Here is a 13,759-nt window from a genome sequence, read left to right as displayed (position 1 = left end):
GTTAGTCGGGATGACGAGATATTATGTTGTTGAGAGGGTGGTGGTGGTGATTATTGTTTTAAGAGGAAGTACAACTAGGCAACCATCCTCTATATAACACTAATCAGAGAGAAAAAATGGAAGGGGTCCGACACTTCGAAAATGAAGGTACCGTATCGACCAAAGGAAGACAAGGGCCACGAAGTGCATGAAAATGGACTCCCGGGCGGTCGGAGAGGATAGATGAAAGTGAGGAACCTGGCACAAGTAAGTGGAAGCAATGCCAGGACTCAGCTAAGGACCCCGTGGTCGCCAACTCACGCTCCAAAGTTCAGAGCCTGTGAGGCCCCTTTTAGTCACCTCTTACGACAGGCAGGGGATACCGTGGGTGTTATTCTACCTCCCCCACCCTCAGGGCGCAACGTTGCGAAATGGACAGCAGAAAATGGTATGATGGTTAACCGGGAGAAAAGTCAAGTTGTAAGTTTCACCAAGAGGAAAATTCCACTCATTTTCAATTACTGGGATGAAAGTACCTCATGGAGATCAATGAAAGCGCCGATGGGTTAATATAAGGAAAATTCTTCACTACCCAAATCACAGTAACGGAGTTGCGAATAAAACTTGCAGATTTCTTTATATAGTGATGAGTGTATTTACAGGGTTGTCCGACTCGTTGGCTGAATGGTAAGCGTACTGGCCTTCCGTTCAGAGGGTTCCGGGTCCGATTCCCGGCCGGGTCGGGGATTTTAATCGCTACTGATTAATTCTTCCGGCTCGGGGTCACTGGGTGTATGTGTCCGTCCCATTCCTCTCTTGATCATATTCAGACAACATACCACACTACCAACCACCACAGAAATACTTAATAGTGATTACATCCCTCCATATAGGGTTGGCGTCAGGAAGGGCATCCGGCCGTAAAACAGGGCCAACTCCACGTGTTCGACGCAGTTCGCACCCGCGAGCCCACACGTGTGGGAAAAAGCGGTAGCAAAAGGAGAAGAAGAAGAAGTAAGGCAAGTAAGGTCCTAATTAGAATATGTTTATAGTGTATAGGACCCTCACCAGAACTACCTGAACTAAAAAGGATCATACGAAAGCAGCACTGTTTGTTCTGTGTGATTTCCGACAAAAGAATACTGTTACGAAGATGTTGCAAACTTTCAGCTCGAATACTTAGGAGCAATTAAACGTTCTGTTCGATAAAGCGGGATAACCGAACGAATTGGCCATGCGGTTAGGAGCGCGCAGCTGTGAACTTGCATTGGGGAGATAGTGGGTTCGAACCCTACAGTCAGCAGCCCCGAAGATGGTTTTCCGTGGTTTCCCATATACCTGAATTAAGGCCATGGCCGCTTCCTACCAAATCCTAGCCCTTTTCTATCCCATCATCGCATTGGATGCGGGATTTGCTGACGCAGCGAGTTGATGCATGCTTCAGTGCTAACAAAGGGCATTTTGAACAACTCATATAAGAAAGAGTTTCATGTGGTATCCTGGTACGTTCTGTTTCTGTGTGTTTCCCATTATTAAAGTACCATGCAGAGTTGAAAAAACGAGTTCTAAAATGAAAATAAAGCGTTTACGGACCCATGTCTGTATAATAATTATATAAATCCACAGCCTGTTTCCAGTCATTCGACCGGGTCATGAATGGAAAGAATGAAGCCCCCATCTAGCGGCGAGGATAGGAATTGTGCCAGCTGCCGAAGCCTGTTGCACTCCTCTGGGGCAATGATATTATATTCAATTAACAACTAATATATTAATATAAAAGCTACTATTATATACTGTATTAAATTAATTTCTTGGAGACCAGATATCTTAAAAACCGACTAATACTTCATTACAAACTTGTTGTCCGCCTCTGTGGTGTAGTGGTTAATGTGATTAGCTGCCACCCCCAGAGGCCCGGGTTCGATTCCCGGCTCTGCCACAAAATTTGACAAGTGATACCAGGGCTGGAACGGGGTCCACTCAGCCTCGGGTGGTCAACTGATTACAGGGGGGTTCGATTCCCTCCTCAGCCATCCTGGAAGTGGTTTTCCGTGGTTTGCCACTTCTCCTCCAGGCAAATGCCGGGATGGTACATAACTTAAGGCCACGTCCGCTTCCTTCCCTCTTCCTTGTCTATCCCTTCTACACTTTCCATTCCCCCACAAGGCCCCTGTTCAGCATAGCAGGCGAGGCCGCCTGGGCGAGGTACTGGTCATCCTCCCCAGTTGTATCCCCCGACCCAGAGTCTGAAGCTCCAGTACACTGCCCTTGATGCGGTAGAGGTGGGATCCCTCACTGAGTCCGAGGGAAAAACCGACCCTGGAGGGTAAACACATTACGAACGAACAAACGAACAAACTTGTTGTTTTTTATAATAATATTACACTAACCAATATAACAAATTAGCTTTTTTTGATTCGGGAAAATAAATCTCTGTTCCAATTTTAATAAACCCTGAAACACAAGGTACAATATTAATTTACTTTCCTAAAAATAGATTTTCAATTCTTTTCAATTTTCCCTCGACTAAATAAATAAATATGTTCTATTCCTATACTGAAACATAAATGATTATTAGATTAACAGATGAAATTATATTGGAGAGTGTTTCTGGAATGAAATATGACAGGGAAAACCGGAGTACCCGGAGAAAACCCTGTCCCGCCTCCGCTTTGTCCAGCACAAATCTCACATAGAGTGACCGGGATTTGAACCACGGAACCCAGCGGTGAGAGGCCGGCGCGCTGCCGCCTGAGTCAGGGAGACTTCCCCATGTCCATATAATAATGTAGTTTCTTCTTCCGCGTGTGAGGAGTATGTCCTAAACGTTTGACCTACTTTCCTGTTACACATCTGCATGAATGTATGTAACCTAAGTGAATCGTCATTCAAGTCATTGGATTAAATTCAAACCTCTATTCCTATAAACCATTAGTCATGCAGTCTCCGATCACTCATACTGGTATTACATGTTTAAATGTAACTTCCAAGAACGCTTATGACAAATCATTATTTCTCCTTACAGCTGAAGGCTTTCGCTGTTCTCAAAAGTAATTCGGTCAAAATCAGGCCAACCTGTTCTGTGTGTATTATTGCTCTTAAAAACACACTTTGCTTCACTTGAAGGTCTCCACAAAATATTCATTTTGGTGAGTAATTCAACTACCTGAGTTCGTGTGGAAGATAAAGTCGATGACTTTGTACCTACTTGCCTAGGACGAAATTGGTGTTCTAAACATTATTGTATTTTAAGAGTGCATTACTCTATGATGTCTTTTTCTGGGCCAGACGTGGGGTTTACCGTATCTTCAAGTGCTGAGAGGATTTTTTTTTTTAACTTTCATTGATGTGTCTCAGGTTTATCCTTGGCTTTTAACATATGAAAGTGACTGAGGTGCGGACGATGCCAACAATGCCATTCCTTGGGCAGCGAGTCGCTATTCTGAATCGTGTGAAACTTTGATCATAGGGTCGGTTAGTGCATCATTTCAGTGCCCTTGACGGACGGATATGTAACGGCGAGAGTTGGGAATCAACTGAGCACTCGAACTACTTGTAACGATTACGTAGGTTCTTAGTGATTTTTACTTGCAAGAGTTACTTTTTACAAATTGTCATTTTTTATTTGTAATTTACTTTTTGAAATGAAATTGTGATCGTTACATCCTAGTACTTGTCCGGCTTCTTCGCTGAATGGTCAGCGTAGTGCTCTTCGGTTCAGAGAGTGCCGGGTTCGCTTCTCGACCGAGTCGGAGATTTTAACATTAAATGGTTAATTCCCTTTTAGTCGCCTCTTACGACAGGCAGGGGATGCCGTGGGTGTTATTCTACCACCCCCACTCACAGGGGGAAAATGTCAAATATATTTTTTTCAGTCTTATTATTGTGATTCTTGTTTTAAAAGGGAGTACAACTAGGCAACCACCTTCTATTTAAAACTAATCAGAGAGAAAATATGGAAGGGGTCCGACAATTCAAAAATGAAGATATTGGCCAAAGAAAGACAAGGGCCACGAAGGGCGTAAAAATGAAAGACTCCCTAGAATTCGCAAAACTAATAGCGTCGGGATCGAAAAAGAACAACAATTGACCAAAGAAGGTTGGTTAGGATAGATGAAAGTGAGGAGCCTGGCACAAGTGGAAGTAATGCCAGGACTCAGCTAAAGGATCCGTGGTCGCCAACCCACACTCTTAAGTTCAGAGCCCTTTGGGCCCCTTTTAGTCGTCACCTACGACAGGCAGGCGACACTGTGGGTGTTATTCTACCACCCCCACCCACAGGGGGGGGGGGGGAATGGCGAAGATAAATGTTCAGTTCTATTACAGCAGAACCAGCAACTTCACGAAAGGTACTTTCTTTCTTTCTTTCTTTCTTTCTTTCTTTCTTTCTTTCTTTCTTTCTTTCTTTCATTTTACACCAACGATGTTCTTAAATTTATCCACATGTATTCATTCACGTGCCCTGCAGGGCGTCTCTTCAGTAAATGCAAAGATGTGCTTTCCTCCAAAGACGTCGATTCTTAGTGATGGGAATCTTAACCCGCCATCGGTATCGTTGTTAGGTAGCCCCTAACAAAAACACTCCTTATTAAGAAAAGTTTTTTGGTTTAAGACTCAAACTTTTCAAACTCCAGGTATTCTCAAATGAGTTTATGAGTCACATGTTTTCCTTCGTTACGCGATGATTCACGCACACGTGTCACGTGGAAGAGTGGGGGAAGTTCCTTCTGTCTGGAATGTTAGTCCGCGCCTCGCTACGATACCGGTCGCGTCACAGGCAGTGTTAGGCGCATTCTAGCCTCGATACCTTTGGCGTCACAGTTTTTGCGTATTCCGTGCTGGGGTAATGTTTTAGTGAATAGTATCACAGTGAAATTATAATAGCTAATAGGCCTAGATCTCTTATTTTGAGCTGGATTGAAGAAGAGGAGGATGTATTTACTGATGGTGACGAACAAGGCTTAGCTTCTGACTGTCTAAGTGATGCTCCTACTGAACATTCCTCGCATCAAACTGATACAGAGCAATCCAATGATTCGGAAAGTGATATTGATACAGAACTGACACCAACGTTCTTCATCCCATATCCTCCACATCTTCAACCCAGTCACCTGAGATTTTTGCACCCGAAAGAAACACAGTGCAGCCCTCAAGACAACGGAAAAACTTGAAACGACCATCCGCTACAGCCATAGCGCAGCCCTCTGGACTTCAGTACATTGGAAGGGATAAATATACGAAATGGTACGTACACAAACAAACAAATAAGAAAGGAAAAACTGTAAGCCAAAATATAGTTAGTAAATTACCAGGTGTCAACGTTAATGCAAAAAATTTTAAAACAGTTGTAGATTGTTGGAAAGATTTTTCTAACTATGGCACCATCGACCCAGCGACCGTAGATGTCAACAAGCCAAAAGTCATTACATTTTACAACTTTACGTAAGGAGGAGTTGATGTTGACAGGAAGAAGAAAGACTTCAGCGTGAAGAGGGTAAACAACAGATGGCCTTTAGCAGTCTTCTATGGACTTTTGGATCTGGCTACAGTCAATGCCCAGATTATTTATTTCTCTAATACAGGAGATTCGATTTCACGAAGAAAATACATCACTAGTCTTGCCCTGAAAATCGTAAAGCCACATCTGTTGAGACGTGCTTCAGTCGATGTTCTGTCAATTGGTCTCAGAAATTCCATCAAAAATATCTTTGGACAAGAACTTCCCGTCAGAAATGCGACACCAGCAGCCCCAGGTAATTATTGCTAACAGTTCTCACTTCTCCATTTTTACAAGTATCTAATTGAACACTTTGTAAAACTTCTTCATAATCATTACGAAAAAAGCTATGGTGTTCACTGTGTATATTTTCAGACGTTCTCGGGCAGAAACCAAGATGTGCCTACTCCCAGTTCGAAAAAGCAATTTACGTCAGCTCGCTGTGATGCGTGCAAACGCTCAACGTGCAAAGAGCACACTGGCCTAACAAAAGTAGTATGCAGTGAATGTTTTACGCAAGAAGTTGAAAGAAATGAGTGAACAGGACAATGATACAAAATAATGAGGTTTACAAATCATGATAAAATTTGTTTTGTACTGTAATATGTATTTGTAATGCCAAAGATTTTTGTTACTTTTCATAATATTTAATAATTTATATATATATATATATATATATATATATATATATATATATATATATATATATATATACTAGATAACCAAATACTAGTATAATTTATTAAAAATGCCCAGAAGAGCCCGTGTAAAAACTAAAATCATACACCAAGCCGATGTTAGGGAGCCCCTATACACGCTACCTCTCGCGTAAGTGCGGACAACGATACCGATGGCGGGTTAAGAAACAATGCATTTATTTGCGAAGTAAATGGCGAATTATTTGAAACTCTAAAAGTCATTAATTACAATTAAAATTATGAAAAACGATAATTCGAAAGTTTCAAGGTATCATCTTAAGTCTCACATAGTGATGATAGGCACTTAAAGTGGCTATGCTGAAACTAACTACACAAAATGAAGTAATATATTTTCCTTGCAAAACTTTGTTTCATGCGGAGGAAAACGTCATTGATTTCCTTATGATTAGCGTTCTGAAAATTACTTATAATTGCACTTGTTCAAAAAGTAATTTGTAATTCTAAGTGACTGTAATTTAGCCCAAATTCTTTCTTCTTGCACTCTTCGCACTGGTAATAGCAACTTCTGGTTTGGTGAGGAAAGCAGCGGGAAACTACATTAATAATGGCGTGTGACCTCTGAAGAGGCCTGGTGCAGGTCTCTCGAGCTCACAGCGTATAGGCGATGTGGTAGTGGTGCTTACTGTTTTAAGAGGAAGTACAACTAGGTAACCATCCTCTAAGCTATACAGTATAACACTAATCGGGGGGGGAGATTAGAAGGGATCCGACACTTCAAAAAATGAAGGTATCGGCCAAAAAAGACAAGGGACACGAAGGGCATGAAAATGAATGACACCCTAGGCCTCGAGTGCTCCAATACCTTCGAGGTCGGAAAAGAACAAGAGTTAACCAAGAGAGGTCGTATAGGATAGATGAAAGTGTGGAGCCTGGCACAAGTAATTGGAAGCAATGCCAGTACACAGCTAAGGGCCCCGTGGTCGCCAACCCACGCTCCCAAGTTCAGAGTCCTGTGGTATTTTAGTCGCCTTTTACGACAACCAGGCGATGGTGGTGATTATTGTTTTAAGAGGAAGTACAACTAGGCAACCATCCTCTATATAACACTAATCAGACGGAAAAATGGAAGGGATCCGACACTTCGAAAAATGAAGATATCGGTCAAAGAAAGACAAGGGCCACGAAGGGCATGAAAATGAAAGACTCCCTAGCCCTCGCAAACCTAATAGCGTCGGGGTCGGAAAAGAACAAGAGTTGACCAAGGGAGGTCGGATAGGATAGATGAAAGTGAGGAGCCTGGCACAAGTAAGTGGAAGCAATGCCAGGACTCAGCTAAGGGCCCCGTGGGCGCCATCCCACGCTCCAAAGTTCAGAGCCCCTGAGGCCCCTTTTAGTCGCCTCTTACGACAGGCAGGGGATACCGTGGGTGTTATTCTACCGCCCCCACCCACAGGGGGGAAACGACAACCAGAGGATACCGTGGGTGTTAGTCTACTGTCCCCACCCACAGAGGGAGATGAAGGCACACCCAGCCCCCGAGCCATCGGAATTAACTAATGAAGGTTAAAATCCCGAATGCGGATTCCTAGACGAAGGGTCAGCACGCTAACTGTTTAGCCATGAAGCCAGACGGGAAACTACAGTTACCCCTGATTTTCCTAGAACACTCCGTCAGTGATGCCTCGGCGATCTATGACAGCCGATGGCAGAGATATTGAGCTTCAAACGAGCCTTCGGGCTGACTAACTGTATGATACGTGTAATATCGCAGCAGTTCTATAGCAAAGCCGTCTTTGTTCAAGCCTTGAAAAGCTCTTTGGAGGAGTGGAAGGTAAAAGTTTCCTCTAATTGCAACTTCCGCGTTTAGCAAGATAACTCTTCGGGCTGGACTAAACGGACTTGAATCGAACTTGGGTGGTCTTACGGCAACTACGGGATGGGAAAGAGCTAGGAAGAGAAAGGAAGCGACCGTGGCATTAATTAAGGTACAGCCCCAGCATTTACCTGGTGTGAAAAAATGGGAAACCACGGAAAACCACCTTCAGGGGTGCCGACATTAGGGTTCGAACCCACTATCTCCCGGACGGAAGCTGACAGCTTCGTACCCTAACCGTGCAGCCACTCGCTTGGTTTGGGTAAATTAACATATCCTAAATGTAAGAATGTGTATATTAATCTTATTCTACTACTACAACTACCTCTTTTTCCATACCTTGTGGAGCCGCGGGTGCGAACTGTGTTGCACATGTGGATTTGACCCTGTTTTACGGCCGGATGCCCTTCCGGAAGCCAACCCTTTGCGGAGGGATGAAATCACTATTGCGTGTTTCTCTGGTGTTTGGTAGTGTGGTGTGCTGTTTAAAAATAAAGACGAGAGTGTTGGGAGAAGCACAAACAATCAGTCCCCGAGCCAGAAGAATAAATCACACGAGATTGAAATCTCTTAACCCGCAGGGTATCGAACCCAGGGCCCTCTAAACCAAATGCCTCATGACTGACCATTCAGTCAAGGAGTCGGACAATTATTTCCAATATGATAGCACTTAAATAATGCCAGCCATTTAATGTATCTGAGCCACGAAAAATAACTATCCTGTTGAAAAGTAAGAGATCACACAGTGCGATGGATGAATAACCTAGAGGTCACGACAAAACAGAATACGCAGGGAGATTGAAGGCAGGCTGCTACCGATAACGTGGTACCAAGAACATTAAGACCATTATTCCGTGCTCTGATTAAGCTGAAGTTTGTAAATATTGCTTATGAGGTCGCATTTCGAGTGCGTGGGAATGATCAGGCCGCGATGAGGGATGGTTAAGTGATTATCGTGTTCTCGTTGGGAGCCTAGCACTTTCACTTTCGCTACAGAGCACGGAGACGAGGAAATACCGCGATGGCTGCCGAGAAACGAGGTCACCTACCGCCTGGAGCGCCCAGCCGAGCTTACGCGACAGCTAATCTCACATTGTTTTATTCATCTATCTGGCCTTATACCTAATTATCACTTTTATATTTTAATATCAAGTAAAAGCGAAGTCCTAACCTCACATTCTCCTTCGGAATATGCATCCTAAAAGGCAAATTCAATGAATGTCGCTTTAAAGTAAAACTTCAAACTTCAAACTGTTCCTTCAGAGATCTATCTGTGCTAGTGCATGAATATCAATTCTATAGTTTCATATCGACTAAATGTGAAGTCCTTCATTCTTCTTTTATTATTATTATTATTATTATTATTATTATTATTATTATTATTATTATTATTATTATTATTATTATTATTTTATTTATTTATGATTTATGAATGCTACTTCACATTCTAATTTCTAGCCTCACATTGTTTTAATCAGTTTTATTCAACTGGCTACACAGAGTATTTGAAATAAGAACCAGCGCGCACTCTTTTTCCTATCGCCATCCAAGGCCGGGAACTTTCAATGTTTATTAAAACGGGATAGTTTCACTTATATATAGGTAACATAGAACATAACATTATCTGGATTCCAAAAGAGTCAATCAAACGGCGTGCCTGCTTCCTACTTCTAATACCGAGCGAGTTAGCCGTGCCGTGCGGTTACGGTCCCGCAGTTGTGAGCTCGTATACGGGAGATAGTGGGTTCGAACCCCATTGACGGCAACCCATGAAGAGCGTTTTCCGTGGTTTCGCATGTTCACACCACGCAAATGCTGGGGCTGTACCTTGATTAAGGCCACGGTCACTACCTTCCCACTTCTAGCCATTTTCTATTCCATCGTCGCCATAAGACCTGTCTGTGTCGGTGCGACGTAAAGCAAATTGTAAAAAACAATAAAAAAACCCTGCTTGTAATCCTCCCTCTTGTAGGCTACCTGATTATCACTTATTATATATTTACATCGGCTAAATATGACGCCCTAACCATACAATGTGTTTAGAAACATTCATCCCTAAGGGCAAATTCACGAACGTCGCTTCACATGAAGATTCCTAACCTCACATTCCTTTATCTGAGATTCATCCAACTGACCTAATACCCAATTATCTCTTTAATATTTTCACATCGAGTAAATATTAAGTTCCGATTTTTCATTTTTATTAAGAATATCTGCCCCAAAGGAGCCCAAATTTCTTTATCTGTTATTCATCGATCTTTCCCTATACAGGATCACATTTTAACATCGTCTAAATATTAGATACTAATTTCACATGTTTATGTTACGAAAATGCATCCCAAAGGGCTTATACACCAAGATCTCTTCATATTGTCCATATTAAGAATTCTAACATCACTGTTTTGTTGTTCATATCAGGCGATGTGGTGGTGGTGGTTGTGGTGAGGGGGAGGGGGTGATGATGGTGGTGTTGATTGTTTTAAGAGGAAGTACAACTGGGCAATCATCCGACCATCCATCCGACCTATCCTCATCAGTAAATAGGAGAAACGTACATTAATTTTTCCTAACATAATGATATTGAGTCTATTGAGTCAATGATATCTAGAGAGAATAATTTGATTGATTGATTGATTGATTGATTGATTGATTGATTGATTGATTGATTGATTGATTGATTGATTGATTGATTGATTGATTGATTGATTGATTGATTGATTGATTGATTGATTGATTGATTGATTGATTGATTGATTGATTGATTGATTGATTGATTGATTGATTGATTGATTGATTGATTGATTGATTGATTGATTGATTGATTTCGTGTGGCTTACGGAGAGGCCTCGTATAGATCTTTCTAGTTGACGCCCACGGGTGACCTGCATGTCTGTGTATGTGAATAAGATGATACTATAGGGAGAGGAAGAGAATAAAACTCGGTGTTGGCACATAGCCTGTTCCTGACGAATAACACCAAGGGTTATGCTCAAGACTTGACGTCCCCATCCGACGAAAAATAAACCCTCACTCCATATGAACACTGCGGAGAGATTTAAATTGTATTTATAAAAGTGTATACCTCCAGCTCCCCTACCCCGCCAGCAAACATTGTGACGCTGGCTGTTTTTCCTTCGATGGGACTTGAACCGGCCAATCACGATGTCAGACCACAAAGATTTTACTCCTTAACGTTCATGGCCACCAGCTGTCCGACAGAGTATTGGAAATAAAAGATATGTAAGCAGCTGATGGATTGTCTTCATTTTTAAAACACCGGGCGAGTTGGTCGTGCGGTTAGAGGCATGCGGCTGTGAGCTTGCATCCGGGAGATAGTGGGTTCGAATCCTACTGTCGGCAGCCCTGAAGATAGTTTTCCGTGGTTTCCCATTTTCACACCAGGCAAATGCCGAGGCTGTACCTTAATTAAGGCCACGGCCGCTTCCTTCCAACTCCTAGAAAATGCCTATCCCATCGTCGCCATAAGACCTATGTGTGTCGGTGCGACGTAAAGCCACTAGCTCATTTTTAAAACATATACATTCTTGTAACTTTAACACAGTTGCAAAGTTCAGTACATTTTTTTTTTCATATATACATCAAGCTCCAAAATCAATATATGAAATTACATCATATTTACGATTATTTGGAAATTGTCATTGTTGCGACAGATTACCGTCAATCCGTCTACATTTATAACTGCACATGAGTTTGGGTATCACTTCTGAAGCATAATTTAATTATTATTGCTTACGTTTGAGAACGCTATCCATCATATACCTACGGTACCACAGGCTAAACACTTGTCGCCTCGTACTTCTTGGGAAGAACTGAATGACCCGAAGTATAGTACATCAGGAATGAAAAGGATTCATACTTTGGTTTCATTATTTTTATAACACAGAACGAGTTGTTAAACGCGATTTTGGTTACGTAGATGTGAACTTGTTTTCGAGAGATGGTGGGTTTGAATCCCACCGTTAGGTGGTGGTGGTGGTGATTATTGTTTAAAAAGGAAGTACAACTACGCAACCATCCTGTATATAACACTCATCAGATTAAGAAATGGAAGGGATCCGACACCTACAAAAATGAAGGTATCGGCCAAAGAAAGACGAGGGCCACGAAGGGCGTGGAAATGAAAGACTCCCTAGGCCGCGAATGCTCTAATACCGTCGGGGTCGGAAAAGAATAAGACTTGACCAACGGAGGTCGGATAGGATAGATGAAAGTGAGTAGCCTGGCACAAGTAAGTGAAAGCAATATCAGAAATCAGCTAAGGGCCCCATGGTCTCCAATCCACGCTCCCAAGTTGAGAGCCCCTGGGTCACCTTTTAGTCGCTTCTTACGACAGACAGGGGATACCGTGGGTGTTATTCTACAGCCCCCACCCATAGGGGAATCCCATCGTCGGTTGGGATGTCCGTGGTACCCCGTCATAGCCCTTTCTCATCCTTGAATTGCTGGAAACCGTCCATATGCTATCGCGACAAATCATTACAAAAAAATAATTTATAATAATAATGATAAGAAGAAGTAGGTCCGCTTCTGTGGTGTAGTGTTTAGTGTGATTAGCTGGCAACCCCGAAGGTCCGAGTTCGATTCCCGGCTCTGCCACGAAATTTGAAAAGTGGTATGAGGACTGGAACGGGGTCCACTCAACCTCGCGAGATCACCTGAGTATAGAGGGGTTCGATTCCCATCTCAGCCATCCTCTAAGTGGTTTTCCTTGGTTTCCCACTTCTTCTCCAGGCAAATGCCGGAATGGTACCTAACTTAGGGCCACGGCCGCTTTCCTTCCCTCTACTTTGCCTATCCCATCCTATCTTCCCAGCCCCCACAAGGCCCATGTTCAGCATAGCAGGTGAGAGGGAGGTACTCGTCCTCCTTCCCAGTTGTATCCTCTACCAAAAGACTCACGTTCCAGGATATTCCCCTTGAGGTGGTAGAGGTGGGATCTCTCACCGAGCCCGGGAAAGACCAACCCTGGATGGTAAACTGATTAAATTAAATTAATTAATAGGCCTAATAATAATCCTCAGGAAGATCTTTGGCGCAGTATGCATAGAACGAGTGTGGGTGGAAAGTATAAGATACTATTAGAAAAAGACGACTGAAATGTTATGGCCATATTCAAAGAATGGACAAAGATATTTAATTATGACTCCTCGCTAAAGGTAAAGAATAACCGGATAATCGAAATTAAAAAAGACCTTCAAGAAACCAGCATAACAGGTGAAATTATATGGGAGAGTCCTAGAATTAGAACATTGCTGAACAAACATCATTTTGCTGAAAAACCCAGGATAAGAACCACCACTGCATGGCCGGAAGAAAAAACACAGCGAGAGGATGAAGAGATTCTGGGAAGAGAAGAAAGTAAATAAATAAATAAATAATAATAATAATTCAGGTTGCCTAGAAAATACCTGCACCAGGCCTCTCTGGAGGCCATACGGCATTATTATACCTCCTTGGTGTGAATGCCCTCCTGTCATTGTTCCCTCTTCACATTAGCCCTCCTGATGATGTATTTTCCCACCAGGCAAATGCCGGGGCTGTACCCTAATTAAGGCTACGATCGCTTCCTTCCCGTTCCTATCCCATCGTTGGTGCGCTGTAAAGCAAATGTAAAAAGCAAATAATTATGATAATAATAAGAAGACATCCCGAGTCTAATCTTTCACTGTCGTTTAGCAAAGTAGATCTAAAAACAAACAGATGTAAAAGTAGTTTCATCTGATAGCTGAC

The sequence above is a fragment of the Anabrus simplex genome, chromosome 6 (genome assembly GCF_040414725.1).
Source record: "Anabrus simplex isolate iqAnaSimp1 chromosome 6, ASM4041472v1, whole genome shotgun sequence".
NCBI lineage: Eukaryota > Metazoa > Arthropoda > Insecta > Orthoptera > Tettigoniidae > Anabrus > Anabrus simplex.
This window is presented reverse-complemented; position numbering follows the sequence as displayed.